Source organism: Ovis aries, chromosome 14 (genome assembly GCF_016772045.2).
Source record: "Ovis aries strain OAR_USU_Benz2616 breed Rambouillet chromosome 14, ARS-UI_Ramb_v3.0, whole genome shotgun sequence".
In the NCBI taxonomy this organism is placed as follows: domain Eukaryota; kingdom Metazoa; phylum Chordata; class Mammalia; order Artiodactyla; family Bovidae; genus Ovis; species Ovis aries.
The window spans coordinates 36,977,617-37,004,052 of NC_056067.1; positions in this window are offsets into that span (position 1 = coordinate 36,977,617).

Genomic DNA, 26,436 nt, shown 5'->3' on the forward strand with positions numbered 1-26,436 from the left:
GCCATCTGAGACAAAACCAAATGGCTTCCAGAGTGCTATATAGCATGAAACTGCCATCAGGGAGGGTCAGTGCTGGGCAGATGAAGAAAATGGATGTCCAACTGCTTGTCCCTGTCCCTGAAGGAAGGCGTACAATCAGCAAACTTTCTCCCTCCCTCCCTCTTCCCAATCCATTTCCCCTTTGCCGCCTCCTCTTTCTTCATTTGCCCTCTCCTGCAGGTTCAAGGAGCAGCGAGTTGAAAATAATCATTTTTGGTGGGAGAGTTTTACAAGAGAAAGTTGTGGGATTGCTAATTATTTTATAATTAGGTACTAGATTAACCATCTGTATGAAGGAGAGAAAGTCAGGGAATGAATTTGCAAGAAGTTGTAGCATGTAGACACGTTGCTAGGAAAGCCACGTATTATTCCCGTTACCGTTAATAGGCATCATGCAGATGAATCTCCGAGCATTGCACACACTCATCTGCCGAAGCCTCACTCTTCCAGCTGTCATTTCGCCCATTCCCATCTGTTTCTTATGCTCTAATAAACGATAGCACTAATTTATTTAGCACCTCTCATCAGAGCCCCCAGGGCTGCTCCAACCCTGCAGGGATTCTCTGCCAATATATGATGACCTCAGAGTGGACACATGGCCTGCTGCTTCTGGACGTCAGTACCAGACTCTGAAATAGGACTTTGCCTTCAGGGATGCTCACCATCAATGGTGTGATTTTTCCACTGCCCTTTTCAAATCCCTTTAGCCTTGGGAATGGAAAATTTGGCCTATTTCTCCAGGGCTGTGAATACCCTGGAAGTTGCTTGCCAGTAGAGGGTCTAGAATGTTTGTAGATATTTATGGTTGCCTTTGAAAATGTTTATTGGCCTTTTATTGGGTCTTCTGGAGGTGACTGAAGAAAAGAGAAATAGCTAACATTCGCATTCTTGACGGTAATGTCAGTCTTTGAGCTTGTTACTGGCCTGCCCAATGCCTGGATCTGTTTCTCCAGCGCATGGAGACTGTGGACCTGAGAGCAGGGAGTGCAGCTGGCTGTCTTGCCCATGACTGATTTCTTACAGACTTTGGGCCTTGCAGGCTGTAATTCACTTGCATATTGAATAATTAGGGGTTGGTGGGAAAGGAGAGTATTTTTTATAGTATTTAAAAGTAACTTGGAATATAGAATTTGGAATGCAGTGAGACAGTCTATTCAAAAAGTTAGAAATATTCATTTATTTCTCATAAACTGATGCTTTGAATTAAGTCTTGAGCCCAGTGCAACTTATCAATGTTGTCAATTTATGGAAGTTAAAAGAAAAGAAGCAAATTCTTGTAGCGTTAAAAACTGAGTCATGGAACGTTGGAGGTTTTTTTTTTTAACATAAATTTATTTATTTTAATTAGAGGTTAATTACTTTACAATATTGTATTGGTTTTGCTCAACCATTAAAAAGAATACATTTGAATCAGTTCTAATGAGGTAGATGAAATTTGGAGATGTTTTAAAAGCAGGAAATGGAAACAAAATATAAGGGTTCATGTGGGAGAAATTGTAGAGGTTGAGGGAGTGGGATTTAGCTTCCACTCACAGTTCTTTAGGTTGCTGCCTTTCCTTTCCTCTTCTGACAGTTTTGAGGTTAATTTGAGAGGAAACAATTTTCTGAAACTGTTTTAGAGACAATTAAGAAATGAGGATTTGCTTAGTTTAGAGTTTAGCTGTGTTTCTCAAATAATACTTTGAGCAACTCTGGCCTGATAACACATTGCTGGAAAAGATGGAGTCTGTGATGAAATAAACTTGAGACACACAGCATAAATTTTTCTTTCTCCTGGAGATTGACAAAGCACATGGGAAACTAAAGGCTCTGATAAGTTCTGCAATGAATAAGCTGGTTCAATTTTGTTTATCTAGCAATTTTCAGACTTATTTGAGTACAGTGCTTTTATTTGTTTCTTTTCTGAATCATGTCTATGTGTGATTCTTTTCAGGGAAAAAACTTTGAGAGATGCCAATGTGCAATCAATTTTCCTGGAATATAGCTTTTTTTTTTTCTGAAGCGAAATGAGCCTAAGTGCGTGAATCTTGTTTTGTGTGATTTCTGAGGTGTCCTTAAACATGCGTGCAATGTGCTTTTTTCTCTCTTGTGGTTCTTTTAGTCAATCAGAGCATCCACAAAACGGCATGCCAAGGTTCCTTCTTCCAGGTGCCAGAAGCAATAGGTACTAACACACTTGCTCTCATCCTTGGATTCCAAATCCTCCTCATCCTTTCAGTCAAGAGCTCAGCAAATTTTATGTGTAAAGAGCCAGAGAGTAAATATTTTCAGTGTGGGGGGCCCGGTGGTTTTTGCAGCAGCTGCCAAATTCTGCCGTCATACCGATAAAGCAGCCTTTAACACTATAGACGAAGGGGTCTGGTTGTGTTCCAGAATCACTTTACTTATCGAAACAGGCAGTGGCAGAATTTAGCCAGCCCTCATGCTAGACTCTGTTGAGGGGTGAACCCCTTCTGCAGCCTTTCTTGAGGTTCTAGCTACTGTTTCTTCCTTAGTCTGAATCTTTTTCTGGCTGTGGAATCTGTTGTCTAATCAGTTATGTTATCCCGAGGGATGGAGGGACACAGGGATGGCCCTGTGTCCCCGTCTCACCATTCTTGTCAGGCTTTCCCTCCCTCTCCACTGCGGCCTCTCTCTTCGTCCTTTGGTTCCTCACGCACACTGCACTCGCTTTCTTTGAGCATACTGTTCCCACTGGCTGTAGTGTCCTCCCCGTTTCTCCCTTCCTGATTAGCTGTTACTTTGGCATAAGGTCTTAGCCCACACAAGCTTTTCTTGATCTCATGGACTTGGTGAAACTCCCCCATTATAAGAACTGAAACCTTCCTGCACCTCATAGATCTTTGCTGAAATGCCATTTCCTATTAATTTTTATAATTAGGTATTTAATGTCTGTCTTTCTCACCGGCCTCTAATGACCATGAGTGCAGAAATCAGGCTCGGTTTTGCTCACTGTGTACAACCCTAGCATGTAGCCCAGTACGGACATATAGTAAATGCTCAAGAAAAATGTACTGGAAAAGAAAATGAGTGCATGAGCAAATCAGTGCTTGAATGATTGGACTCATTCAGTCACTCATGGTAGGTTCAGTGTTTTGTCTAAGAGCTTGCACATATATGCTTAATAAATATTTAAAGGAATAAAAATTAATGGCTACTGTTACTCTCAATATCTGAAAGTAACATGGACTTCCAGCTGTGACTCCCTCTGGCATTACTTAGAAATTTATAGGTTATGCCACATGCCACACTGTGGTAGTTTCATCCAAATATTTGATTTCTTTTAAAATTGAGCTCAGCATCAACTGCCAGGCACAAACTTTACAATAAATGACAGTGATTCCTTCCTGCTTGGGGAATCTTCAGTATCTGTACTGAGCGGAACTCAGCTGGACATTAGCACCCAAGAATAAAGCATGATAGCATCCTTTAGTATTTCTTTTAATTAAAAAAAAAAAAAGATAGTAAAGGGTGCCTTTTCAATGACAGCCGACCTGAGAAAAGCCACCAAGTGGAAAATTTCGAGTTAAGATGCAATTGTGTTATTAATTGTATTATAGGTCTTTTACAAAAGTCATAACATGGTGAATTTGGGATGAATAGGTGTTTTTCCTTTGAAACTCAGGAAAGTTAGCTGGCAGAAACCTAATGTGACTGAACTATAGTGTGTTTCCTGGACCTCTGGAGAAGAAAGCCTTCAGCCTGGGGTGGTGCAGTGAATGGAGATCAGAGCCCCATTTCTGGGTTCTCATTCCCAGCCCCTCCCCTGATGTGTGAGAGCTTCAAAGAGAAAGAGAAAACAGATGCTTGAGGGGCACAGACAGGAAAGAGAGATCTCACCCAGGTTGGCACTGGATCCTGTTAGAAAATTTTGGTTACACGTTGTTGTGCTGGTCAGTGGCAATGCCAGCAGAGATGGTCTTTTTCATGGCTAAAGATTTCATGAAGGGCCAGGTGTGGCATTCCCTTAGGAGACAGCACCTTAGCTGTGCTCAAAGGCATGCATAGAGGGCAGATCCCTTTGGAATGGGTCTCCAAGCATCAGGAATCCCTTCTCATGGGGTCTTTGGGCTGCATCTACTCTAAAGTGCATGACCTGGGATGTATGGGCATCTCAGAAGTGCGTGAGTGCTGCACTTGGAAAGGTCAGCCCATGTACACGCATTTCACAGTACAGTATTTTTCACTTCCCACTGAGCCCAGCACTCTAACAAATATCTTCCCTTGGTTATATGTTGGCTATGGAGAGTAAAAGGGATGTATGTGCCCAACATGGCTCTATATTTCCAGGCATTAGTTTAGACAGAGGCTAAATGAAAACACTGTAATCTTGCCTCTTCATCCCTTAGACCTCACATACCAGATATAGGTCCTGGGCAACCTGTCACTTTCAAGAGCCCCTACATTGCCAGCACTATGCCAGGTACTTTAATACGTTATCTCAAATTGTCATAATTCTGATCAGTGGAGGTAGTTCCTATCTTACAGCTGAGGATGCTGAAGCTCAGGAGATTTGTGATTTACTGGTGGCCATCTAACAGGTTAATAGGCACAGCCAAATTACAGAGACATTGGGAAGTATAAGGATTGATTTCTTGAAAGATTTTTGGGAATTTCTGATCATCAGTGCTCCTGATCCATGCACCTGCTGAATGTGCTGCTGGCCATACCTCAAAACAGATGAGACCCTGATGCCGGCCCAGGGGGGAGAACAGTGACTGACTGTATTATGCTGGGAATCTGTGATCACAGGATGGAGTTATCTGATGGGATTCCTTGAGTAATATTTGACAGCAACCTTCTGTTCCAATCTCACGTCAGCTATTGTTGGCATTGGGAGAATATTTTCCTAGGCCACATAGTTAACAGGGAGTCCCACTTATGCCATGCCATTGGTAATTCACTGCAGAGTAACGGTTGCTTGGGTGGTGTACTACAGAACTGGTTTTATCACCAGATACAAGGAGATGCATGAGGTACTTGAAGAGTTACTTGGGCATGGAGATCAAGTTCATTGCATGGATTCCCAGAACCGATCTACCAGCTGATGGTTATTTCGGAGTCTATCCCTGCATAATTCATATGCATTAGTCACTGTCAGGAGTTCAAGTCAGGTCTTCTTAGTCATCACGTCTGTTTTTGTCATTGTTTGTCTCGGTGAAACTCTGCAGCTTCCTAAACTTTTCTGCATAGTCTATATCAATCTCATTACTGGTCAAACTGTGAGCAAGTAAAGTTTGAAAACAGATTTGGAATATAATTTCAGAGGTATGAGCCCTCTCCACGACAGTGTGCATTTTTACCTCCCTTTCCTTGAATACATTTGGTGTTTGTCGTCCTTCATTGCACTAGCAGGGACCCAGAAAGAGTCTCCTTAGAACTTGTAGTTGAATTGTACGTGGGTGTCTGATTCTTTAATGCTTTGATATTAAGTTTGGGAGTTGCCATATGTCTGAAATCCCTACTGAACCTTTCCTGAAAGAGCTAGGATTCTGAATCTTGTAAGAGCTCTGACTGGTATCATATAATGATACCGAGTTGTTGAGAAGACCTCTTATACATGTAATTTGTACCTAAAATTGCTTAGCATGGAATCCATCCATCTCCATGGTATTGGAGTGGGGACTGAATTAATGTCAGCTACCCTGATGAATATCACCTTGCCATGAACTTCCTTATAAGCCATTTTCCTTTTTTTCTCTTGCAACTAGAGGTGTTAATTGGCTGCATTGCCTCTAAATAAGTATTTGCTTTTTTCCTCTATTCAGTAGGATCTCAGTTTTTCCATGAACAGTTGCAAATGATAGAATAAATCAATATTTGTTAATGTTATGATGCGGCAGCATCCCTCAGATCCACAAAGAATGATTTATAGACTACAGCATTTCAAGCCTGACCCGTTCGGGTCTCAGAAAGCACTTAAAAAATAAATTTACCCTGGCCTCTCTCACCCCATTTCAAAAAGGGTGACAAAGATGAAGTAATTTATAAGTCACACTTTTATTAATGCTTTTAACTTTCATACACTTGGCTTTGTTGGCCTTCGAGTGGCATTAGTGCAGGGCCTGGTTGAATGGTAACCTTCGGCACTTTGAGGGGGGTTCGGTACAAATGATCAACTCATAAATAGGTGCTGGGCTCCACATTATCCTGCCATAAATTCACCAGACCTTTCAAGTACATCAAGTAAGAGCGAGTTGAACTAGGCGTTTCACTCTGAGTTTACAGACTAATGCAGTACTAATGAGTATCTGGGCAAAGGGTTCCCAGAACGATGTCCAGGACTTTGCAATGGAAGATGCTGCTTGTCACCAGGGAGCGGAGGGCCTTGTAACATAGGAGTCACAGGGAGCCAGCCTGTCTGTTTTCAAGGGAACCAAATGAATGTTCCCTAGCTGTAGGAACTCCTCCTTTGCAGCCAGAGCAGAAAAATGAGGAATCGACTTGAACTTCACAACCTGCCTGTCAACACTGAGATTTTAAGACTTACTGTTAGGGGGTCTATAACCTGAAAAGGAAAATAGGTAGAGAAACTCCCCCAAAAGATGATAATAGTCACCTCTTGGCTTGAGGTCTTTAAAAGAGAGTCTGTTGTGGTTTGTAGGATTAGTGATGACAGGCTATTGACCTGTCAGAGCAACTTTGAGAAGCAGCAAATGCTGCTTTTCTCCTTCTCTGCAATACGATGAATGAGTCAGTGTATTACATTGATTAGTAGAAGGGGGAAAAAAGAAAATAAAAATCACTGAAATCATTGACCCTGTACTTAAGAATTGCTTTGGGCTTGATTCATAGCATGAAACTTTCAGATATGCTTTTTGCTGTCACCACAAGAGATACTGTGCACCAATGCGTGTGCCCTTCCTTGTGCAAGCTGGTTAGCTGTGTGGTTGCCTTGGTTGGAAGCCCTGGAGCAGCCTTGATCATGCCTGCCTCCTTCCCCATCCCCAAACCCAACAGTCACTAGGTCATTTTTCTGCTGTCTCCCTTACTCATGCCCTCAAGCCCCTGCCACATCTTCTGCATTGCTTAGGCCTTAAATGTCTTCTGCCTGGCATCTCAATCCGTATCTGACTGGTTTTCTCTTAAATCTTCACTTTCATTTTGTCAACTGTCTGCTCAGAAAGCTTAGTAATGACTGACTGTGTGCAGAATCAGGTGCAGTCTATTTGTCTGGATGTCCATGGTTGTCTGGCATGTGCCTCTCAGCCCCTGGCATCTTCTATGCCCCGCAGTGCCCAGTCTCACCTCCACTCACTTACCTCACCTCACCCACCTCATCAGCCTCCCTGTTGTGAGAGTCTTCTGCCTATTTAGTTTCTACTCATCCCTCAAGACTCAGCTCTTTTAAAAAAATCCATTGTGACACCTTTTTTTTTTTTAAAAGATCAGAGGTCAGCAAACTTTTTTCAGTACAAGGCAGGAGAGTAAATATTTTCAGCTTTGTGGGCCATACACTCTCTTTGCAACTTCTCAGCTCAGCCACTGTATGATGAAAGCAGCTGAGGACAGTACATAAATGAGTGGCTGTGTATCAGGAAACTTTATTTCCAAAAAGAGGGGATGGGATAGACTTTTCTTGTGGGTCGAGAGCACAGCCCCTGACTCCTGACTTAGATACATGGTGAAACCACCTTCCAATGAGCTCACATGACATTTAAACCTTTCTCATGTACTTCCTTTTGATATGAAGATTATGTTAGATTATTTATATTTCATGACTCTATCATCTCCATAATTAGATTTTAAATATCTTTTTCACAAGTATCAACTTGACAGTTTAGCATAGAATAACAGAGCTAATCTAGGCCCACCATTTCATGTCTATGTCTATGTCTGTATCTATATCTACTTCTATACCTAGGGCATCTGTAACTATTTCTTCTTTTTCTCTGTTTCGTCTTTTTGGGCTGACTGATTTTGTAGATTGAGATTCTGAGTCTCCTGTCAAACACGTCCTTTAGCATTTTATTCTATATGTGAAGACATAGGTATTGAGCCCATTACAGGCTAGGGTTACACATTTTAGCTACTTGAAAAGTAGTAGCTTTCCCTAAGTCTCCAAACACCTGAAAACGTGATGACAGTTGTTTTCCATGGGGATTAAAACATGGAAAACCAGTAGATTAGAGTTGGGTCCTTGTAAGGTTCATTGGAAAAGACTCTGATGCTGGGAGGGATTGGGGGCAGGAGGAGACGGGGACGACAGAGGATGAGATGGCCGGATGGCATCGCTGACTCGATGGACGTGAGTCTGAGTGAACTCCGGGAGTTGGGGAGTTGGCGTGCTGCGATTCATGGGGTTGCAAAGAGTCGGACACGACTGAGCGACTGAACTGAGCTGACTGACCTGAAGGTTCTTCCAGATGATTTCTGCACAACTGACACAATGTGGGGCGTTCTGTTTAGAGACAGAACTAGTTGAAGCGTTTCCTATGTGCCTTGGATGTTTGAGGGCTACTCTTAAGGATTTCCTAGAAGCCACTTCCTGCATGGGGTTTCTGTTGCTAAATTTAGGTTTACGTTAAGGTTGGATTTGGCTCCAGAAGTTAGCAATCCTGGTGAAAAGCATTTTGATATGCCTAGATCAGAAGGATCACTTACTCTCCTTGGAAGGGGGAGCTTCGGATAGACACATTCTGGTGGCATGTTTTACCACAGAGAAGAGGAAGTCAAACTTGATGGGCTATTACAGAAAATAATAATAGATTATGCTGTGGTTGCTGTTGGCTTCATTGTTCTAGTATTTGTTGAGTGCTTACTATAGCCCAGGCATTGGGCTGCATTCATTCTCATGTTATGTACTCTTTGGCATTTCCCCATTATATGAGAGAAATAAAATTGATGTCTATCACCCTACTGTTAAGTATGATGATTTTTTAATGGAGTTTTGGAATAAGCTGAATTGATTACAACATAATAAACAGGAACATATACATGGGAAGTGACTGATACTTTCTAGTGGTTGTGAACTATATAAAGTCAAAACACCTTCCATAAAAAGAAGTGTCATTTCATTTGAAAAATACACCCATCATACATTTTTAAATATTTTAAAAATTGTTTAGAAAGCTATCTTTGCAAGAGTTTACATGGTGAGAAGCTTTTTCATTAAATCATGATGATCCCAAGATTACTTCATCCAAAGTATTTAAACAAGCTAGAGGTATAGTTTGTTTTTGGTTTTAATTTTTAAAAATAATTACTGTGTGGTATTGGTTTTGTAGACTTATAGACAGAAGATCTGTCTGGCTACTGTTGTTTCTGTATCTGCCAGTTGACAGTGGTAGGGGTAAGAAGTAACTTCCCATCATCACTTGATCTGATTTCATTTTGAATATAGAAGCCAATTGAAAAAATTGAGGCTACAGATCCCATTAGCTTTGCCATCATCCTGCCCCTCCGCAGTTAAATATATATTTATATTTATATATATTACAAGGAAAACTAGCTGGGTCAAAAGACTCCTACTTGATGATTAGAGAAGGCAAAATCACTTACAACTTAAACGTGATAACTGATAATAGAAGATTGAAATAAATGAATTGCTGCAATGAGTTAAATTAAATTCAGCACAACTAATAGTAGATTAAGCAAATATTACAAATTAAAACCAAAGCTCCAGACAAACAAGGGAACAAATCTTGCCTGGAGCTGAGCTGACAAGGGAACCAGCTGATAGCCTTGATGTCTTTGCTCTGGGAGGGAGTCCCCAACTGTGGGAGACCAATGGGTATGGGGTACAGGAAAAGGAAGGAAGTTGTGCAGAGAACCGCATGCATAGCTAATGAAGGAGACTTCCGGTTCAGTGCAAGAGCCATGGATACCTATAAAACCGTTACACAATGGGCTTGTGAGGACAGTCTATCTGAAAGAGCTTGACGTTGTTAAAAGTACTGGAATAAGTGTGAGGAAAAGGCTCTAGGTTCTAACAAGGGAAGACAGGTATCATGCTCATTGCTTTTTGAACTGCATGATTTGCCTTTTTTTCCTTAAAAAAAAAATTGAAATGTAACACATATATAGAAAGTACACAAATAAGCGTGAAACTCAAAAGATTTTCACCTGTACAACCGACCTCCAGATCAAGCAAGAGAGCATTACCCCAGTAGAGGGAGTCCCCACTACCCCCATGTCATGGACTGCCTTGCTGCTCTGCCATTGCTGTCTCTCCAGTTGAGAATCCTGGCTCAGTTACCAGTGAATCTTGTTTCCCACTCAAATATTAGCCTAAAATGACAAAGATAGAGATAGAGGTGTGTGTGTGTGTGTGTGTGTGTGTGTGTGTCTGTGTGTGTGTGTGTGTGTCTGTGTAAAACCACCCACAAAATAGAAACAACAGAGAGGAGAGAGAGAGATTGGTTAGCTCTGAGGGAAGCTGTTACAAATTCCTAGCTTAGAATTTAGATGTTTGTAGAGCCAGAAGGAAAGACTCAAAACTCCTGGTGTCTGTTTAAAGTATACTCATTGGAGACCCAAAGCTGAGCATTCACAGTCAGACTAATACCTACCACTTAGTGCAGATCATGCATTACAGACATTAACTAATTATTTCATGTGGCACCTTACCAAGAAGTAGGTAGGTACTATCATACCTGCATTATAAATGGAGTTAACAGGCATAAAGAGATAAAGGTTGCTCCTCTTTTGGAAGTTTACCCGATGAGTTTCTGCCTTTCCTGCCGCTCTTGCACTCAGTGGATCTTCAGGCTCATTGGTAGTCATCATATGTCCATACGTTTATTCAATTATTTATTCATCAAACACCTGTTGAGCTGTTTTATGATATTGCAGTAGGCTGCATGGAGGATTTGAAAATGAACAGGCATAGTCTATACTATTAAAAAAGGAATAATTCTTATAGGTGTTAAATCTTAAATCCTGTCATAGGGCAGGTGGATAAGACAGTGGGGAGTGAGGAGGACTATGGCAAAGTGGAGGTGTCTACTCCATCTATTTATTATAACATGGTAATTGCCCCAAACTAATGCATCAGTCATTAGGATTCTTCATGGGAAGCCAGCTTGAGGAGGAAGAACATTATTTGCTAGAGTGCAGTGTGGCAAGTACTCTAATAGAAGTATAAACAATCTCATGAGAAGATGGAGAGGACAGTTCATTACGTCAGGAGGACACAGGTAAGGTGTCAGGAATAGATATACAGGCACCCAAGGGGAAGCTGAGAGGGCTTTAAAGAGATTTACAACCATAAGATCTTAAAGTTTGAAGGCAAGTAGAGGCCCAGCTTGGGCTTCCCTGGTGGCCCAGACAGTAAAGAATCTACCCGCAATGCAGGGAGACCTAGTTTCAAACACTGGGTTGTGAAGATCACCTGGAGGAGGGCACAGCAACCCACTCCAGTATTTTCGCTTGGAGAATCCCATGGACAGAGGAACTTGGTGGGCTACAGTTCATGGGGTCGCAAAGAGTCAGACACAACTGAGCAGCTAAGCACGGCACACAGCCTGTGCTTGGATGCCTCCACTGATGGGAAATTTAGCTCATCCCTTTGGAAATTTCTCCACTGCCTTGGTGATGAAGACTCCCATAGGCTTGCAATCAACCCATTTAGGTTAGAATTCCAGACTCAACCACTTGTTAGTCGTATGACCTTGGGGGATTTATTTAACCTCTTTGTGCCTCAGCTTTCTCACCTGTTAACAATAATTGAATTGTTGCAAGGGTGGAACGCAGATAAAAACCTAAGCATAGTCTTGTCACGTAGGAACACTTAGCTAGAATTGTTCCAAGACAGCCAGCATCAAGGGAGACTTGGGACTTGGGCTCCCCATATGGTAGTAAAGCCCTGAGCTCCCCAAAGAGGCAATGAATGAAGAATCTTTATGAAATGGGTAGTCTCCTGCCTGTAAGAAAGGGAAGGGGCTGAAGATCACCTTTGATGTTTCAATGGGAATTAGCCACACTATGACCCACTGCAGTGTTTTTGCCTGGAGAATCCCAGGGACGGGGGAGCCTGGTGGGCTGCCGTCTATGGGGTCGCACAGAGTCGGACACGTCTAAAGCGACTTAGCAGCAGCAGCAGCAGCAGCCACACTATGACTTTCCTGTGCCCTGGGAAATTCCAGCTACACATGGCACTTTCAGCTGACAGAGAAGAGAGAAGTATGAGCCTTGCATGAGGTATACTCAGATGTCTCAAACTGAGGAATCCAATTCAGGAGAAAAGCAAGAGCTAGATGTGGTCTCTTAAGAGAACTAAGCCAGTAGCACATTTCGGTTTGATTTTCATCATGTTGAAGGGACAATGGTATTAATTAAATGTCTGTCATTGGAGGCGGGAGTTTTAGTATTTTCACACTATAGAGGGGCTATTAAGAGATGATGTTCTGAGCTTTCTACTACATTTTTTTTCTCATTTGGTATATTTGTATTTGCAAAGTTTTTGAGTGTACTACACTGACTGTTCTTATCTCAACCTTCCTGAGTTGTTTATATTATTCTCTTATTTTTGAATAGAGGTACAAGTCACCAAGAGAGGAACCATTTAGAATAATAGGTTGTATTTTTTTTAACTTTATTATTATTTTTTATTATTATTTTTTTTTAGTTTTTTATTTTTTTTAAAATTTTAAAATCTTTAATTCTTACATGTGTTCCCAAACATGAACCCCCCTCCCACGTCCCTCCCCATAACATCTCTGTGGGTCATCCCCATGCACCAGCTCCAAGCATGCTGTATCCTGCATCAGACATAGACTGGCGATTCAATTCTTACATGATAGTATACATGTTAGAATGTCATTCTCCCAAATCATCCCACCCTCTCCCTCTCCCTCTGAGTCCAAAAGTCCGTTATACACAGCTGTGTCTTTTTTCCTGTCTTGCATACAGGGTCGTCATTGCCATCTTTCTAAATTCCATATATATGTGTTAGTATACTGTATTGGTGTTTTTCTTTCTGGCCTACTTCACTCTGTATGATCGGCTCCAGTTTCATCCATCTCATCAGAACTGATAGAATAATAGGTTGTAGAGTTTTAGGGATTTGAAAGACCTTGGAGAACATATAGTTAACCAACTTACTTTACAGATTGACAAAACAAAACTCAGAACAGCAAATGATTTACATAAGACCATGTTGCCAGTTAATAATAATCTACACTTGAATTCAGTCCTAAACTTCCCTGACAGTTAATATGCAAGTGCTTACATTTTTTTAGTTTGATAGCCTTGGCTGAGTCTTTTCACCTCTTTGAGTTTCTATTTCTTCTTTTGTGAGCAGGGGTAGTGATAAATACAATTCATAGGGCTTCAGGAAGGGCTGAGTAGGATAATGTATGTAAAAGCATTTTGAAACACTTTATAAAATGCTATAGAAACTTTAGATCTTATTACTGTTCAAAGTAATCCAGCAAAATACTGAATTGGAAGTTTGACAAATACAAGTCAAATAAAAGGATGATTGAGTTGGAAAGGGCCCTTAGAGGTTATCTGGGTTAATGACCAATTAATTGAAGACTTTCTTACAGATCTTTATTCTTAAATCAAATAATCTTTTAAAATGTGCTTTCATAAACTGACTTTCTATGCAAATAAAAAAATTTTTATTATCTCTGAAAGAGGACTTTCCATCAGAGGGCCCAGATACTTTTAACACTGATCCATAATGCAGTTGATTATAAATGGCAAGAGATGGTTTGGCTGAGCTGTCAAGCTTTCTTCTTGCAGAGCTGTGTGTGAGTCATACAATTTCACTTTCTTTTGTGGGGTAGTAGGTTAAGTGAGGGAGAGGCTTACGGCATTCTGGAAAATAAATACTATGAAAAAAGCCTCCGATCTAGCATCCAACAGCAAAGACATTCTAAGGCAAAAGTGCATGTAACCAATTCTTTGTAGATTTGCTTCTCACATTTTTGGCAGAGATGAGGAGGCAGATATTGCAATAGGTGGGTTGCAGAAAATTTTCTTAAATTCCCTGTACTACTACTAAGCAAAGTATCGGGTTGGCCAAAAAGTTCATTTGGATTTTAAAACCCCAAGTGAACTTTTTGGCCAACCCCATATCAGACTCAAGATAGGTAGGAGGGAAAGCAGGTGACCACAGGGAAATCTGGGCAGGGCAGTCATTTTTTTTCCAGACTAAGTAGGGTTTTGATAGTCTCATGATTTCTGAAAACTATTGGAAAACTCAGGTTAGGTAATGGAGATAATTTTCTTTTTTATTTTAATGAGCAGAGCTGGACAAGAAATTCACTTTAAAATCCACCCCTCCCCCCGCATTGCTCCTTTGCATGTTCAGGCCACAGATCAGAGGCTGCAAAGAGTGATTCACATGAGGGAGGTGAAACTGCATTCCCACTTTGTCCCACCCCTCTGCTTTTAAGATCCTATATAACACCAGCTCCCCTGGTAAGTGCACTTCCACTGTTAATAATTTAAGTGATGACGTAGCCTCAGTGAGAATAAACACTGAAACACAGAGCTGTGTACAGCAGAGACTGTACATTTGTGACAACTCAAGGCGGGGCTTCGGAACAACTGTGTGGCTGACGGGCACGCTCAGGCCCAGGTCGGGGGACCAGAGCCCACTTGAATGAGACTGCCAGCCATGCCACCTCTTCCCCACTGTGGAAGGGGCAGGCTTCCAAGCAGTGGCACCTGCCTGGATCAGGTGCATTTTCATTGCATGCCAGACAGATTGCTGCAGCTCGGTACACTGCATACACCCTGTGCAGCTGACCTGCATTACAGCTGTGATGATGCTTGTCAGTGAAAGGAAGTTTCAGCCTCAGGAACAGCCTTAAAAAGGGCTTTTAATTCCTCCTGGGAACTCTACCTGTGCCTTAGGATGGTGGCGGGGTCACCTCTGTTCTGACAGCTGAGGAGAGCAAGAATCTGCCATGTGGTTTCCTCCTCCCATCTTTTCATCAGCCCCTTGCTGTTTAGGAAACATACTTATTGATTATTACAAATACGTTATAAAAACAATAACAAACAAGAAAAAAACCCAAGTTAAAAAAAAAAACCTTATGTGATAGACTCTATCTAACACTAATCAAGTGCTATAAATTCTGCTTTTCAAAATAGTAGTTTGCTATGACTTAAAAAATTATTTATTTATTTGACTGCACCACTTCTTAGCTGCAGCATGAGGAATCTTTAGTTGTGGCATGCAAATTCTCAGCTTGGCCTGTAGGATGTTAGCCACTGAACTACCAGGGAAGTCCTTGCTATGATTCTTTTAGCTTATAGATGTAGGTCCTCAGGGCTGACTCCCTTTTCCAGTAGGTTTTTTTCTTTTTTTTTTTAAAGATTTTTAAACCACCCATTTTGTCCACTTCCTCTTGAATCCCTGACTCTGACATCAATCAGGCTGTACTCGGAATCTAAGGGTTCATTTTTGTTTCTTTAGATTCTACACATAAGTGAGATCGTGTGATATTTGTCTTTGACTTATTTCAGTTAGTGTAATGCCCTCAGCATCCATCTGTGTTTTTGCAAAAGGCAGTATTTGCTTTTTTTCTGGCTGAGCAGTTTTCTGTGCTGTATATCCCCCATCTTCTTTATGCGCTCATTCACTGACAGACGACTAGGTTATTTCCATAACTTAGCTGCTGTGAATAATATTACAATGAATACGGGAGTGCAGGTATCTCTTTGAGATCCTGATTTTATTTAATTTTTTTTTGGACCCCCAAAGTGGGATGCTAGATCATATGGTAGTTCTTTTTTTAACTGTTTGAGGAATCCATATTGTTTCCTGTAGTAGCTCCATCAATTTACATTGTCACCCACAGGCCACAAACGTTCCCTTTTCTCCACAGCCTCACTGACGCTTGATGCCTCTTGTCCTTTTGGTGATAGCCATTCTAACAGGTGTGAAGTGATGCCTTATTGTGGTTTGATTTGCACTTCCCTATGACTAGTAGTGAAGAGTACCTTTCCTGCGTCTGTTGGCCGCTTGTATGTCTTCTTTGGAAACAGTTTTCTAGCAGGATCTTCTCTAAGGCTACTTAGAATGCTGGGTTACTACCCTTGTAATTTGTATACTCTGAACACTATCTGCTCATTTCTAGCTCTAAATTCTTCCTTCTCTTCTAAAATGTTTCTCTGACTTTCTGGAGACTCCTTTTGTTCCCCCTCTAAACTAATAGTTTAAATGGCTGTGCATCACATACCAGGGGTATCTGCTTCAAGCTGTTAAATCTCTTACCCAGGTTTCTCCCATCCAGGTGTACTACCTCTATGTGTTTTCAGTTCAGTCTCCTTCAACTGACCTTTATGGAATGCTCACAAGTTGTAAATCCCTAGATGCGTGAGGCTGTGTATCTGTCTCTTTCTCACTTTCTATTCATTCATCCATCTTTTATCTACCTGGAGCATAAGATACAAGAAGTCTTACAGACACTTATATAGACTGCTTTCTTAGCATGTTCAACTTTTCTTCTTTCTATTATTTAAAACTATTCTATAATAATAATGACAATGACAACAATAAAACAAGAATCTTAACCATCTACCATTATGTTCTCTACCAAAATGGGATGAGTGAAATTCAACAAGTTTCCTTATAGCATTCATTTCATGATTATTCTCCCAAAGGAGTTGTTTCATTCTGGTAATAACAGTGTAGTCACAATCCAAGGGTATGGTTTTCACCACTTCCCCCTTCTTCTTCCAAAGTTCTCACCATGGAGTATTCTCCAGAAGTAAGCTGGACTGTTTTCAACATGCACCTCCCTTCCTGCCCCTTCTTTGCTCCTGACAGAAAGGTTAATATTGAGAGAGTGAATGAGTGTGAGTTCCCAAGTGTGGGCCTTTAGAACCTGGCTTTGAATCCTGGATTTTCCAATGCTAATTGTGTGGTTTGGAGCAAGTTACAGTCCTTGAATGTAAAATGGTGACAATCATAGTACCAGATTCATAGGAATTGTTGGAACAATTAACTAAAAAAAATACTACATGTAACCTAGCAGGATGCCTTGCATAATGCCTACTTGAAAGGTACATAGAAAAGGAAATGAGATGCTAGAATCTTGAGTGGGTGGATGAAGTATCTTACTTAAGAAAATGGAATAATTTTAGCAGCATTCAAGTTATATTGGTTCAGTTAGCTTGATGGTTATAAATATTCCCCAAATACATATGTGGATTTTCCCTAAATTTGGATATCAGTGAATCTGAATGTTCTTGCGCTGATAAAAGGAAGAAAGGAAAGAAAGAGGGAAAGGAGGGAGAAAGGGAGAAACCAAAGGATGTCAGTGTCAGATGGACTGCGTCATGTTTGAGAAAGGTTTGTACAATAATGAGTGTTATGTATGCACAGAACTCAGCTTCTGACTTGACTTTTATGATAATATCAGTTCCCACATCTCAAATGCCGGAAGTCCCTGCTGCCTTACCTGGAGGTGCCCACTACTTTCTTTTCACAAGTCACAGTTTTTCTTTGTAGCCATTACATTTTTTCACATTCTGCTTTCCATCACAGCTATTTTGCTCAGGTGGAATCCCCTCAATGCCATTCTCTCATCCTCCTTGCCGCACCGCATGGTGGATGGAATCGGGTGGAACACTGCCTTTCGTTCGGGCAAGGCTCAGACCTGCTGACTAGATGAAGGAGTCCCTCTGAACACAAGATCAGGGCAGTGCAGAAGCTGGAGGCGGATTGCGAGCAGTCTCCCCTTGGTTTCATTTTTGAAGAGTGGCACGTTTCACCAATTTTTAAAGGATGTAAGATTTTGCATGAAGATTGTCAAGATGATGATGATAAGGGAAGAAGCATGAGGAAACAAAGGTCACTGTGCTCCAAGTATCAGGTGAGGCTTTGGAACCTCACTGCCGTATGTCACCACGTGGCTCTTTTACGTCTATGCTCCCGTCCATGCACTAGTGTATATAGGTGTCATAGGTTGAAACTACCTGACCCCCCACCCCACCCCCCGGGCTTGCCCTTCTTGTAAAAACCTGTGTACTCCTACCTGAGGGCCAGCCTGCTTTTCCCCACATTGCCCTCCACGTACCCAGCTGAGCTAAACCCATGGCCTCAGAACCCTGTAGGGTCCAGCCCCGCCTCTGGCTCTGGTTTCTTTTTCTCTGGCTGTGCTATTGTCACGTGCGCTTCCTTGATGCCCCTCGGACCTTCTGATCACGGTCCTGTCTCAGGGCCTTCGCCCTTTCTGTTCCCTCCGCCTGAAGTGTTCTATTCCATATGCATACAGGGCTGATATACTTCCTCATTTCTTTCAAATGTCACCATCTCATCAAATGTCACCTTCTAAGAGAGGCCCTCTCTGACCACCCAAGCTAAACAAGTTCTCCTGTCACCCTGCTCCTTACTCTGCTATGCTGTGTTTCACTCGCCGCTAGGCATTGTATTACGAACGTATCGGCTTGTGGTCTGCTCCCCAACTAGCACGTAAGCTTAATGAAGGCAGGGACTTTGACTCTCTTAGTCCTTTGCTGTATCCCACCCCTGGAGCAGTGCCCAGTACATCATAGGAACTCGGTTAATTTGTTGTTGAAATGAGTGAACAATGAGTGATTTTCACTCATCCATCCATTTTAGCACATAACGGTTGAGTGCCTACAGTGTGCAAAGATGAAGACATATCATAGTCCTTGCCTTCTAGGATACAGCAGTCTTGGTGAGATAGACATAAATAGATACAGATATTGAACAGATATTTATGAAGAAGATTTGCAGGTGCAGTGATAGAGCTATGGCTGGATGTTTTCTCAAATACAGTGTCAGAGAAGCAGCAGATAATATGCTGACATTAAGTATACTCCCTTGCTTAAGAATTGAAGCCACAAATAAATGTGTGTGTGTGTGTGTCTTTAGTGCTTTGGCATTATAGGATTTCATAGAGTTTGGAGAAAGGCTCAAAATAGCTTTTCAGTGATGTTACAGTATGACAGAAAGGTGAAGAATTCACTTTCTTTCCCGTCAAATGAAATAGAAGCAGTGGCATTTCTCCCAGGTGGGCCCAGGCATTGTACAAGCCCCACATATTTTTCAGTAAGAGGCTCACATTTGCTGTGATGCTAGAAGCTTCTAATGGGCCTCGGAGGGTTGTAAATTATATCAAATAATTTTCCAGATACTAAGCTGTTGTTTTTTAAAGGATGGAGATGGGAGGGGTGACGATGAAGCTTTCCTTGGATCATGAAATTATTCCTTCTTCCAGCCACATTCAATAAATCTTTTTGAATGTCAAATATTCATTCATTCAGTATTTTCTGAGTATCAGCTATGTGGGAAGTGCCATGTGGGACCATGGGACTGTCCTTAGTTGGCTTAAAATCCATAGATCCTTCCTGGAAAAACTGCTAGAACTTGATGTAGGTTTTTGCTATTGTTTTAGCATTTATATTAAATTCCTGTGCTTTTTATTATGTCCTTATTGTAGCAAGTCAAATAAAACAGAAGTATATAAGTATGTGATAAGGAAAAATGTTCAGTGATCCACTCTTCCTCTTCGTTCCTACCACCCCTTGCAGTTAATCTTTTAGTAATTTGTTGGATGGGCCTCCCTGGTGGCTTGGTGGTAAAGAACCCACCTGTCAGTGCAGGAGACTCAGATTTGATCCTTGGGCCGGGAAGGTCCCCTGGAGAAGGAAATGGCAGCAAACTCTGGTATTCTGTTTGCCTGTCACATGGACAGAGGAGCCTGCAGGCTACAGTCCATGGGGTCACAAAGAGTTGGACACAACGAGTAACTAAGCAGCAACAAATGTGATGGGTATCTTTCTGTATCATTATCTTTGAACACATACCCAGACTTTACTTTTATTTTACAAAAATGGCGTCATATCATACAGATTGCCCTGCAGTGGGCTTCTTAAAACGGACTAATGTATAATAAACATTTTTCTAGGTTTTATTCTTTCTAGTAAGTTCATAATTTCCTATAGACTGGGAATGCAGTCACCCATTTCCTTAATCATAGACTTTTAGGTGAATCAAGGTTTGTTTTTTTTTTTTTTTCCTATGCTATTCAATGCCTAAATAAATATCCTCATACATATTTTTATATATTGGTGATTTTATTTCTGTTCAGTGGATTCTGATAAATGTGATTATTGTGTCAAAGAGTAAATGAATTTTTAGCCTTTAATAGGCATGGCTTGATTACCTTCCAAAATGTAGCAATTCATATTTCCTTCAGAAACACATGGGAGTACTTTTGTCCCTAATACTGTCCCCAGCACTGGATGTCCTCAGTATTTTTAAGTTTTGTCGACAAAGACAGTAATAGTATTTAACAGAGATAGTTCCTTGTTGCTTTAATTTCATTTGCCTGACCCTCCGTGTGGTTGGGTGTGTTTCATACATTCAGTGGGCAGTCTGCATCCCCATTCTCTAAGTTCTTGCGCACATCTCTTTGCTTATTTTTCTACTATGTTTTCTTTTTATTCTTGACTGTAATAGAAGCTCTTTTGTGTGTTAGAAATGATAATACTTTGTCTACATATAAGAATACAACATGTATTAATCTTGCAAATTAATATAGCTGCTTAGTTTTATGATTTCTTTATCTTTTTTTATCTGGCTTAGGAATTATTCCTCATCAACTTTTTGGATGTGGTGCTCATCAAAAAAGTGAGTTTGGTAGGTCAGGGTTTTGGGGGCAGAGAGCAAGATCCTGTTTGTGGTTCTTGTGGCTACAATGTAACGTGTCAGGGTCTGTTGCTGCCACACACTTAAGACCAAGATACCATCTGCATCAGCCTTTCCCTTCTCACTCTTCTCCCTAATTTACAGTAGGTTTTTGCCTGCTGGCCGCGAGCCTTGTGTTCTATCAGCAATGCCGAGCATACTTCTACTAGAAAACTTTTGGGATGCTCTGAACTTCAAAATGAGGTTATTGAAAATAGTGGTCATTAAAAAATAATTTGGCGTTTCCTAATATCCCAAGGGCTTCCCTGGTGGCTCAGTAGTAAAGAGTCTACCTGCCATTGTAGGAGATTTGATCCCTGGTTTAGGAAGATCCCCTGGAGAAGGAAATGGTAACCCACTCCAGTATTCTTGCCTGGGAAATCCCATGGATAGAGAAACACAGTGGGCTTCAGTCTGTGCAGTTGCAGAGTTGGACATGATTTAGCAACTAAACAGCAACCACAACAATATCCCAAGGCCATTTCTCACTCGGACTTCTCCATACCCAAATATCCAGTTTGCCGTGAGGCAGACCAGCACAGCCCTCCCTGTCAAACTTATCTCTCATTGCCTTTGCTTTGTCTCTCTTTGGCCCCCTGCTCTGAAAGAGTCATGAGAAGTCTCTAATACCTCTTGTTATTTCATCCTGGGAACTAGATTTTATACAGAATCCATTTAATTAAAATCTGCTATTTATTTTGCATCTGTCATGTTAGGATGTAGTTTCTACAGACCTAGGCTTTGTGGACGTCAGTGTGTCTCTTCGGTAACTGAGTAATTTGTTCCCCTTGCCAGGACTAATGTTCTGTCCTTCATAGACAGGGATGACTTTAGAAGGAGGCAGGCTCTCAGGTGAACTGTCTTTCTAATGAGAAGGGTAGACATGAATGTCTAGGTTTTCATACACATTTTCCCTGTCCTTGTGACTAAGCCATCAGAGAAGGCTGGGACAGCAGAGCTACAGGAAAGTGGAGGCAAGAAAACTGAGGCAGAGAGAAGTGAAATAGGCGCATTCGAGTCTCACAGCACATCGATGCACCCTGACAGTCCCTGTGGATTCATGACAACCACAGACACAGTAGTAATAGGGTTTATATGTAGATTTTGGTAAATGAAAACAGGGTCGGATGGACCCATCAGCACATATATCATCATATTGTTGGGACGCTGACCACTTCTAGAACTCTGAAGGTAATTCAGAGTCACAGTTCAGAGCAAGAACTTGGACCTCTCCACCGATTTCATGCTGTGGAAATGGAAATACATGGAAATGAAGTGATATGCCAAAATTTGAATCCATATGCCCTGATTTCCTGGTCTAGGCCTCTGTTTTCTGTCTTATACCCCTATGGTTGATGCAGTAGTTTCAGGAGTAATTTTTTCAGTGAGCAGTATAAAGATTGAAGCCCAGTATTTATGGAGAAACAGAATCTATTGCCACATTCACATATACCCCCTTAACCTGCCTCCCAGCTAAGGAGGATAGTGTCTTGTTAATTTGTTCAGAAAATATGTATGTCATTCCCTATACTGGGGCTCAATAAACCAGAGGTAGGGGCCTGAGCAAGTGACTAAAATTTCGTTATTACCAGTGGGGATAAAAGATGCAGCCCACTGAAAATAAACAAATCCCTTTTTAACAATTTCACTAAAAACATATGCCATATAATTGAATATAAGTACAAATAAAAGGCACCTAGTACAGCTTGTTCCAACTTCTCTTTTATTAGAATCTAAGTGGTAACATTCATTTCCAGGCAGTGTCACTGATGTTGGTTTTGTTCGTTATTAGGAGACTGTAGTTATTGCACTCTGATGGGAGCAGCCCTGGGTTTACAACCGCCAAGGCTGGCAAGTGGCCGAAGAACTAGACACACCAGCGGATGGGCCTTTTATAGAGTCAGTGAGTCAGAAATCATCTTCAGAAAGCGGTGTCCCTTCCCTGTGCCTGCTCTCCCAGGGGGGCATGGACACTTGTTTTCCTTTGGCTGTAGATGTGGTACAGACTTCGGCTCAGAAGCTGCCTGATTCCTGATCTGGTGCCCAGGGGCAGCTGGAGGCGGGCGGCTCAGAGGCTGATGCGGCCACGGCCACATGGGATGCGAGGCCAGCTGAGCAAGCACCAGGGGCTGATGTCCCGGAGGAACCCTGATGTTTTCATTATTTTGATTTTATCTGGCATGAATAGAATTCATGGATGGGCTTCAGAACAAGGTGAAAGAGGAAAAAGGAGGGAAAAGAGATCACAAATTACAGCAATAATTTATGACCCAACAAAGAATTCTCTTGCACCACAATCACAGCCCCTAATAAGCACATTCATTTGACTTATGCGATGGTAACGATCTTCCCACTGATGATTCCTACACATAGTTACTGTTATTGTTACTATTGTGCATGTTTGGTAATGATGGCCAAAAATCAATATTGGGTCTTTGGATTCTTTTAATACAGAGGATACAATTCTTTTCCTTACCCACAACCTTCACACCTTAGCTGGAAGCAGTTTCAAAACCTAGAGACAGGAGGGGACCTTTGGTTTTTATCTTTCTTTGTTTCTGGAGATTTCAAGATAGAACTGTAGCCAAAACTGAGTTGCTTTTTTCTGTCGCTTTTCTTCCTGGAAGGAAGGGAAGAAGCTATTTTCTTCCCCTGGGAAGTTCTGTGTGGAGTCCTATCTCTCTTAAGAAGATGCACAGAAGCAACAAGTGTAAAAGATGCCTGGGTACCAATATCCCAGCCAAAATGAGCATTTCTCCTCTCTTATCACCTTTACAAGTGAGAATGCTGCCCCAAAGAAACCTCCCACAATTTGAGTTCTGTATCTAGATGCTTTATGATTTACCTGCTTTTAAAAAAGATGTACATCATTTACACTTACATAGTATCTTACCACTATCAAAAACAGTTTTATAGATGTTTCTCATTTAATCATTATATCCACTCTTAAAAGTGGCTATTGGTCAGTGCCATCTTTAGATAAAGAGATGGAGGGTCAGAGAGAATATATGTCTCTCAAAGCTGCTTGAGTGGTGGGTGTGGATTCAAGAGTCCTGTAAGGAAAGAAGAGTATTTCTGCCTTACCTGGTTTGTTTCTCCGGAGTAGTACAGCATTCATCACAGGTGTAGATGCTGGCTTGCTTCTGCACTCTCCTCTTAATTTTAAATAGACACTTCGGTTTCAGGGGAAGCTTTGAAGACAGTTGTGGCTTGGAGAAGCTTCATTTGCGGGGCACTGGACATAGGGAGAGTTTGTTGCATTCTAGAAGTATGTTTCTAGTGATTTAATATTAGCAGACCATTTGTAACTCAGACATCAAGCAGGGTTTTCGTGTCCAAACATCTCTAGGTAAGATGGCTAAACTCCCACCATCTGTAAATGTCCCATGTAAAAGTATAACACCCTTTACAATACTACTGCAGATTTCCAAGGGGCTGAAGCATCCCGGTGGTTACTTCTTGCTTCCTTGTTCCCGCTTGTGTTGAATCAGTTCACCTTGGAAGTTGTCTTAATGCCCTTCTGCTGCCTGTGATGTATGATATGGCCAAGTAACTCAGGCATCTTCCTAAATTTCCTTCAGATAAACCACTCATAAGAGGTGTGTGTTTGTGTGTGTGGGCTTATATAAGTGTTTGTGGACTTCATATGACGACTACTGACATTTTGGTAGGACAGGAGCATTTACATATCACCATTTGGTCCCTTTTTTAGCTTGGATTTCCATTTCCTACCTTTTTGGCAAGACTCTTTTCGTCTTTTTCCTCCTTTCTCCACTTCTCACCCACTGCCCCGCCCAAATTCCATCAGTTTTGTGTGCATTTCAGTATAACTACCTCTTTTGTTTCCTTCTGACTCGGGCCCTCAAGGTCTCACCTTCCCCTCAAGCACCTTATCAAGAATATTTTCCTTAAAACGATCATTCTCTCTGTACAAGGAATTCTGACGCCAGCCGAATCAGACTTTTTTTCTGCTTTTCTAGCCGTAGTGACAGGTGGGAGCACCCAGTCTTGAAGGTGTGACGGGTCTCAACATTACAGTGCTAACACTGATGCTACTACCTGATAGTTACTGCAAGTTTCAAGTTTGCAGCTTGTGCTGCCTGTGCATTAGTATATCTTATCTTCACAGTAACTCCTGTCATCCCAGTTTGTGGATGAAAGTGAGGGTCACACAGAGCCAGAAACAGAGCCCAGGTTCCCTGGCTGCGCCAGAGCTCTTTCCCCACTCTCACGGCACGAGCAGTTCCCTCCCAGCCAGCCTTCTGCCCTGGTTGGTTTCTGGGTTTCATTGTCACACAATGACTCAGACTGGAAAATATCAGCCCTCTCTGATTTATGTTTGCCACTGGCCTCCCTGGGACTTACAGTCTTGAATAATTAACTTTATTGTTTTCAACAACACTATACATTCAACCAGCAGCCCCGGGCTCCTGGGTCCCATGCCTTTTGTCATTTCTGGAGATCCAGAAACAATTCATTGTTCAGTGAAGGCCACAGCCTTGTAGGAGCAGGTAATGAGACCACATCAAACGTGTGACCTGGTTCTTTAAAATTTGGACGATTTCTCCCCCTCCATTGGCTGCTACAACCTACCTGCATGGATGATTTTTTTTTTTTTTTCCAAGTAACATTTTTTCAACCTGAAAAGTCTTAATTGCACAGGATCAAAGCCATGTTTAAGCTCCAGCAAGACACGGGTTAAAATGCTTTTTCCCCACAGGATTTCATAAATAGGCTGTGAGCCAGGTTTTGGTCCCTTCCATCATCTCCTTATGTAGTGTCCCCACTTTCCCAAGTATGCTTTATCTTGACTGTTACGGAACGTATCAGCCAAGGTACCATAACCTCTGGCTGACCTTGAGCTGCTGATGCTCTGTCATGCACTCCAACTACTAGGATCTGTAGAGGCGGCCACAGCCTTGCAAGACATTCAAAAGCTTTCCATCCCTATATTCGGTAGCTGTGTCAGGTCCTTACCTCTTTTCAGTGGTGCTGGGTGACTTCTAGATCCCAGTAGCATTTCTCTTCTTGTGCGCAGTATGCTTTTCTGAAATAAAGACAACATTGCTGCAGTTGGTCTGTCTTATTGGAAAACAGTGATTTTCCACTGCCAGGGCTGTTTTCCTTGGATGATGGGTTATATGAAGGAACAGTGAGAATATGAGGAGATTGGTTAACTTCTTTTTTACCAGCAACCTTTTTTTCTTAATTTTGTCAGGACAGCTAGACTTTTACTGACTCAATTCTTCCAAGTCTTTCTGCTAGTTATTTAGACTTCATCTTCATTGCTAAATTGGCAACTATTATGCAGAGGGCTTAATAGTTTTGATAATATTTTGTATTTTTTGTTGAACTTTTTTTTTAGAGCGTGGGTAATAAAAATGTCAATGCTTTGCATTTTAGAAGTAAAAGAAAATTAGACACCTGCTACATAATATGCTCATGGCATTATATAATAAGTCTTTCTACTGGAAATAATGCTGAAAGTTGTGCTGTATATTAAACTTGTTTATTTATCAAACTCAGAAATATATTAGGTTGAAATCTATGAATGTGCCTATACTGTAGATCAAAACCATTCAAATACTGGCAGTTTCATAGGATACCACTTGTATCAGCGGTTTACACAGCAAAGCCTAATGGGAAGCAGAAGGGGTCACCTACTGGTCCCTGTCTCCAGGCAGGACTGCATTTCAGTCACACCCAGAAGAATCTTAGAACTCACACTTATTAACATTTGTTATCAAGGAATGAAGCTCCAGATGCAGTTCTGGGCT